Genomic DNA, 7,814 nt, shown 5'->3' with positions numbered 1-7,814 from the left:
TTAATAATCGCTGTCACCCTGCGATGACCGTTAGCGTTGTTGAGCGAGACCAGCAGTGTAATGTTGAGAGTAAAGCATGTGATCACGCCTGAATGACCTAGACGAAGACAAGTCGTGTTGTCGAAACGTTGGAGAGCACTGAGGCTTTCCCCTTCCTTGTTCACTTAATGTGCGCTAAGAAATCATCTGCAAACCCTCTCTCTGGCATGGGCTCTAAAATGTAAATGACTGATGGTGAGTTACAGATGGAATGTTTAATGGAACGGACGGAATGTCTTTACAGAAAAAATGTGCGATAAGTCCATTTCGCACAGAAGTTCTAGTCATAAAATAGGTGCGAAACGTGATTAACGCTTTGTTGTTGTATTTTGTGAAATCAATCTGCGTCCTTTGGGGAACTGTTACTGACTTCCTTCCTTGCTGGTTTTCTGGTTTTTCTGCTATACTTCAGTGACACTCATCTCAACGCTGTAAACAGATAAATCTTCGCAGCACATACTTATCTGTCCATGAAGATGAGTTATCGCGCGCTTTAATATTGCCCTCGCTTCTTGATTGTGTTTTTTCTTTATGGTTTCCCTGACCCTGGGTTTTAGGAGTGGTGAACTATTGCTACCCAGCTGATAATTAAATAATCAAAAGGAACCGCCTTCTGCCCCTTTCGTCGCTGATGTCTGTCCTAACTCGATAACAGTTTCGGGCTTGTTCTCTTATCGCAAATGGTACGCAACGGCGAAGTGCGCTGCGCCAGCGTAGGCAAAGCATCGTCACTGCATACAAACGACAGATAAGAAAATGGCCTTTGTGGTACTCGGTCTCCGGTGCTTTATTGGCTGTAAGTTATATATTTCCTTTCCTCTAAGGCACATTATGCCGCCGTCTAATTTGTCTTGCCGGACGACCTTGTACCGAAAAGAAGCGACGTCTGCCCATTTTATCTTCTGACGATGGTGATATATGGGTCGCGTGGACACATTTGGGGAAAAATAATGACTTTAAGTGCTAGTTCTTTAATAGAGCTTTCATCGCTGCGTTGACACCCGATATTCTCCCCAGAATTCCTCTCGTGATTTTAATTTCCTTCATAGAGGTTGTTATAAAAAGAGCGTTTTCACAGGGTAAGTGACGCCAAATTTAGTCAAGGTCAAATGTTCAGGGGAATCCTCCAAGGCGGAGTAGATTTGTAGTAAGGGAGTAATTACTCACTGGCATCCACCCATGCGCAGCCATACGGCTACAAAGGAAGCTATAGAGTTTTCTCAGAAACACCGCTGTTCAAGAAAAATTCATTCTGGTCTCGGATTCGAACTCAGGACCACGCTTCATCGGAGCAGTAGGTCTATCAATGGAGCTAATTGGGACGGCAAGCTTATGGTAGGGCGAGAGCGAATTTCATTATTGTGGTTTTGTCGAGCTCTGAGTAGTTACAGTGAATGCACCTGGTGGCATGGAAGTTTGATAATTTCCTATTTTTAAGCCGATCAGAACTCTTGCTTTGGATACGTGAAAGCGATAGAGAATATCGCAGCTCACTGGATCGAAGATCACTGCTGCAAGGAGCGGTCTTAACTCTCAATATACCATTGCCAGTTTCCCTTTATAACAGAACAGAAACTTTGCTCCAGAAGTTCTCGTAATGTGCGATTGCAATTTAACTTCATTCTCCCGTTCATTGCCACCGCAACTATACCTTTAACTTAACGCTTTCAAAGCAGTGTCCTAACTCGCATCTCGTTCCCACAAACGAGGGCATTCTGGAAACGCCAAGCAGTTTCCTCTGCGGCATAGTCTCGCAACGACGCAATTTACACTGCTGAATTGCGGTCATTGCCAAGATAGCGCGCCGTGCCTACGCCGGCCGCCATTTTGACTCCTGCTTCCCGGGAAGAGCTTAGCGGAAGAATGAAATGACAACTTTCTAGCGCCCCGGGCCTCGAGATGCTTGCTTTCTCCTGGGAGCACTCGCGGGTGTCGCTAGGAAGCGCGGCGCGAAAAACATTCTCGCCGTTATAAATGCGCCAGAGGGATGTTCTCATTGCGCGTTTGGGAGAATGCCCGAGGCCCGTGCACGGCTACAGGCGTCCCGACTTCCCACACGTCGCCTAACTTTTTACCTCGTACACTGCGTCTGTTTTGTGGGGTCCCATGTGCAACATTTTCGGGCAAAAATTTGGAAAATGGTAAGATACTCTTACGGAAATATTGAAAGTAATGGTCCATTATAATGATATGTGGCAAAATTTTTCGTTTAAAGTTTTTCCATCGATCACACTGAACAGTCAAGTCTGTCATAGAAAATCAATGGGTATATCTATTGAGGATCGCTTATAACGCTAAAAACGTTAATAGAAAAAATATAAAAGACTGGTGTTCTGCAGATATATTGATTGTTATGGTGAAATCTTAAATTATACTGAAATATTGCTTTCGTAAATTGCTTTCCCGCTCAAAAATGCTTTTGTCAAGAATTTTGGGGTATCGTTGTTAACGTCTTCTTATGCTCAGATTTTACTTCATCATAACGTGATCTAGTAATGTGAACAAATAAACACCTATGTCATCATTCGACATGGTGAAGTATTTAATCGCCGGACCATCTCATGTGCATATTACCGAAGAAGCCACGTGACGACGTGTGACGTATAGGTCACATGACACATTGAAGCTTTTAAAAGTCATGACTTTAACTGTCTCGCACATAGTCATGATCACATTGCATGTGCATGACCCCCTTAACAGCTGATGCTGAAAACCGTATTACTTTATTTGAATATGCCCTTTAAATTTTTACTTCACTTCTTTACAGTTGTATTGTATGTTACAGTATGTATTGTTTGATTACATTACTGGCCGCGTAAGCACATCCACACTCAAGGGTTAGCCGCATGCGGAAGTCGCCAAGTACCACTTCAGAGCACGTAGTGTGAAACTGTGGCTGAAGAACCTTTTTTACTGGAGTGTATTCAAAGACGCGGCCGTTTCCCGATTTCTTGTCATATAGTAGAACTGACGTGCGCGCCCCCTGCGAGCAACGTGGACCTGAAGTTTGATGCCTTTTCTTCAACACTCCTAGCATACGGTAGTTCAGCGGCGCGCCCACAGGTGACGCCGTGACCTGATAAGCCGCCAACCTCTGCTTCAAGATCACGCGCCGGATATTGGAACCTGTGACTCATGAAAGTTTCAAATCGGGTCAGAATGAATAAACTTCTGCAAACGCCGAGTGTAGGCACCAGAGTCGTTTCCTTCGAAGCACTTTCCTCGCCTGCTACCGGCCATTTGCAGACGACTTAAGGCCGAGTCCTGCGACGTGATGGCATTAACTTTGGCTAAAGTACGGCCCGCACGGTGTTCATACGTGACTTACGGTGGTTGTTGAAATTGGATTGGCTCGTCTCAGATAAGGCCCCAGGTTTTAGGTTCACTCGACTGTAGAACACGTGAGAAGAGGCAATTTCACTGATGGTCCGCTGCCCTCTGCGTTCAATTTTTGTACTTTGGCGAAAAACTGTTCCGGATAGCTCTCGAAATTTCTTCTTTCTTTTTCAAGGATTACTTTGGCTAGAACTTGGTTCTTTGCTTTATTTCACCTTTCGGTTTGTTTACGGATCTCTCTCTGTCTGCTGTGCATGGGCTGCTTTCGCGCACGCCAAATTTCCTGGAATTCAGTGCTGCATAATTTATGTAAACAACACCGGAAGAGGAATCTGAGCTGTCCATCAGTGTGAGTATCTAAGGTTGCTTTGTGAGTCTGTGAAACATCTCTTCAGCGGCTTCTTTCACTTGTTGACTGTTATTAGAAATAGAACGTTTGGTGAAAATCACTGGAAAAGTTTCGCCTTTGTTAAAGAAATTGACACTAAGGCGCAAAAAAGTAGAGGAACATAAATCTATAACGGAATGAAAAAAAGTCGCATTCCTTCAGATAGAGAATAATAACGTTTTATCGCAGCACTTCTTTTAACGTGCGAGCAACCTCAATATCTTTCCTTTAATAATGAGTGAGCAGTACACAAGCCTGAAAGGTTGCAGCCATGATATAAACAGATGATTGGCTTTAGTTGGTTTTATGGGGCTTAACGACCCAAAATATCTCGGGCTATGAGGGACGCCGTAGTGGAGGGCTCCGGAAATTTTGACCACCTGTGGTTCTTTAACGAGCACTGACATCGCACAGTACACGGGCCTCTAGAGTTTCTCCTCCAAAGAAATTCGGCCGCCGCGGCCCGGATCGAACCCGCGTCTTTCGGGTCAGCAGCCGAGCACCATAACCACTGAGCCACCGTGGCGTGCCCTTTGAGACACACGACTTGCACCTTGCAGTCTGAGTGATTGGAAGTAGAAGCTTAGCATATGTAGGCTCTGCAGTTAATCGCGCGGACATACCAGGTTGTGCCCTTGTTTGAAGCTTTCTCTTGTATGTGCAGTTACGCAACACACGCAGACACAACACGTCCCAGCAGTCTGTCTGTTTCGCTCCGGAATAATTTCGACCACCTGGGGATCTTCACCGTGCATTGACATCGCACAGCACACGGGCGCCTTTTGCGTTTCGCCTCCATCGAAATGAGGCCGCCGTGGATGGGTTCGGACTCGGTAATTCCGGCTCAGCAGCCGAGCGCCCTAACAGTGACAGCCGAAGAGCCGACTACGCTCATATCTTATTCTCCTGCCCAGCACACTTGCCCCCTGCCTCTTGACGCCTAAACAGTCCGCAGCAGTGGGAGGCTGCTTTGTCCAGCACCGAGCTGAATCTTCCAACTTCGGCTGGTGACCTGGGCAGAGGACGTCGCGACTAGGCACGGCCTGGACGCCACAACAGGTAGCCTGAAGGCCGCCCGCAATGCTGCTGCGTAATTTCGTTTTCTTTTAGGTCTTCTAATAAAAAGTTTTTCATCACCATCACCTAACATTTCAACTAGAGCGGCGGGTAAGAAATCGACTGTTTTCGACTGTTGAAAGGGGTCGCTATTTTCAGAAATGACTTCGAATAAGAAGTTGTTCAACTGGCAGTTGTTCAAGCAGACGACGTCGACGTATGGTGAACATGCGGAAGGGTAGTGGCGCAGCGCTGACGCGACGTCGAGGCGCAAAGTAAACAAAAAAATTATAGAAAACAATATAGCAACACCACGAGCTGCGTCTCGTCTCCGCTGGTACAGCAACCCATCTGGGGATGCGAGTAGTAGTGGAGAACGGCGCGTTACTCCAGTTAATGTCGTTCTTTTTCTTTTTTCACCTCTGTCTTTCTTTCGCTTCCTACCTGCACTGCGTGGGAGATAGAGCGAATGAACGCTCTTTAATGATGCACACCGCTCGCTCCATTTGGACGTATTTCCCTGGCTCCCCGCGACTACATATTTCATCGGCACGAGGAACGACACATTTTGTTACTAGGTTGTGGCGGTGAAAAGGCGCTAGGAAAATGGAACCGCGGCGTAGTCGGCCTTTGGCGAGACGAGGTGGTGGAAAATACAAAGTACAGAATACGTAAAAGCGAGCAGTAAAGCCGGTTGTAATCTTGTCAACAGGACTACGCTTGACCAAATGCCTGGTCTCTCGCGAGGCCGACATACGACACGGTGGCTAGCATGAAGCCCAGCACCAACCCTTGAAGAGACCGTAGTTAATTTTATGTACTATCTCTTGGTCACTGTTACATTTGTGATACACAGTCGCTTTCGAGTATATAAAGGTAACGATACAGAGTGTCTGGTTAGGATACCCATATGAAAGAAGTTAACAGCCTTTGAAACGAATGGTGGAACTGTGGACTGCGGCGTTTTCATGGTCCAGGTGTACCCTATTTGTGTATATTAATACTGCACTCCTGGTGTCGGGATTTTTTGCAGGAAATAAACATATACAAGAACATAAGGCCAAAAGTACCGATAATCACTCATGATAAAGCAAGGAAAACGTGGTCAATAAAAAAGTAATATTAACAGTACAGAACATGTAAGCCAAAGTGAAACATAAAAAAATATAGAAATACAAAATAAACACGTTCATTAGCACTGTTAAACAAGTTATGTCCATAGTTTTGATTGGGGTTATAAATTACTTCCGTAATCTTTCAGATACAAGGTAATTTTATAAAGTAGCGAACAAAAGACAGCCACACAGTAAGTGGGACTCAAATCCACTACCTACCTTGTCAGTGCCTTCAATTCTACCAATTCATCCCCGATTCTTTTACCTGCGGATTCATCAAATTAAGCTTCTTCTTCTTCCACCTCCTTTTGCTCTCGGGCGCTCAGCTTTGCTCTTACTATCAAGATCATCACCGCGCCAACTGCTCGCTTCATAATAGTTTGCCTTGCATATAGCCACCCTCCTGATTCTAAGCCGCCGTGGTTGATCAGTCCCTATCGCGTTCGGTTTCTTAGCACGAGGTTAAAAAATCGAGACCCCCCCACCCACCCCCCGCGCGACATGGTCGATATTGTACTTACTTTGAGAAGAGTGGGGCAAAACGAGACAATTTTGCGAACCATCGCCTCATTTTTCCCGTTCACAGGTATGAAGAAATGTTCTCGAATTAGTTGCTGTCCTTAGATATCGGACTTACTGAATTATAAAAGAGCATCCGAAGGGGAATGCAGTAAAATTTAATGAAATAATAAACTTCGAATTGTCACTTTTTGCTCTGCCCCGCAGGGAAACATCAGACTGTGCATGAGAAAAAATTCGCTGTGGCTTAGCTTGGTTAAGCCCGGTAATTGCGAAAGCAATATCCGTACCTACGTACAGCTGGTAGTGTAGCTGGTGGTGGTGCTTGTGGTTAGACTTGTGGTGATGCATCGGTTATACAAGCCAATCCAATCCAATCCAGACCAATCCAATCCCATCCAATCCAATCCAATTCAATTCATTCCAATCCACTCCAATCCAATCCACTTCTATCCAATCCAAACCACTGTTATCTAATCTAATCAATCTGTTCCAATCCAATCCAGTCCAGTCCAATCAAATCTAATGTGATCCAATCTAATCCAATCTAATGCCATCAAGGTCAAAAGAAGGTCAATGGTGGTCACCACCGCGGCACGGCAAAGGCGTGAAAGTGCAAGTAGTATTGCTTTCGCAATAAAAATGTGACACCCGTCCAAAGTAAAGATATTACGAAGTTTTCCGATACCCATCGGTACCAACATAATTTGTTAAGCCTTTCTGCATGGAAAATACTGGATGGAAAACGAATCTACAACTGCTTTGTTGTTCCGCTATTCCATTTGTTTCCGTTAGCTCAGCTGTTAACGGCGTAATATGTGGCCGGAAAGAACTGGAGGCGAGCGTACCATACTAAGATGAACGTATAATCAGTGCGAAATTTCAGCTCCTGTAAAACTCTTTTAAGCAAACCTCTCTGAACGACATGGCGTGTTTTGCTACTGGGTTGTAGATAAGGCAGAACTACCTAGACAAGATTCAGACTGTGTTGGCTGTCTGTCTCCTTTGGATGCCCGGTGGGTTTGTGGGCTTCTCTCTCAAGTAGTCGACTGTTGTGGCCACGGACCGATGATCTTGGCCTCTGTGAAAGGGCGAGGATCAAGGCGGTCCAGAGCACAACGCAGCTTACGTCTTTCGTTCACAAAGACAGGGCACTCACACATGAGATGAGTGATTGTCTCTTCACATGCACAGTTTACACAAGAAGGGCTGTCGGCACTGTTTGTTTTTTACGAGAGACTGCCTTGATTGACAGATTGTAACTGTGTTTCTCGATCCTTCTCTCTTCCCTCTTTAATCCCCTCATTCCCTTCCCCAGTGCAGGGTAGCCAACCGGAATCCTTTCTGCTTAACATCCCTGC

This window comes from Amblyomma mixtum, chromosome 1, assembly GCF_055824585.1.
Source record: "Amblyomma mixtum isolate Tamu chromosome 1, ASM5582458v1, whole genome shotgun sequence".
Classification (NCBI taxonomy): Eukaryota; Metazoa; Arthropoda; class Arachnida; order Ixodida; family Ixodidae; genus Amblyomma; species Amblyomma mixtum.
This window is presented reverse-complemented; position numbering follows the sequence as displayed.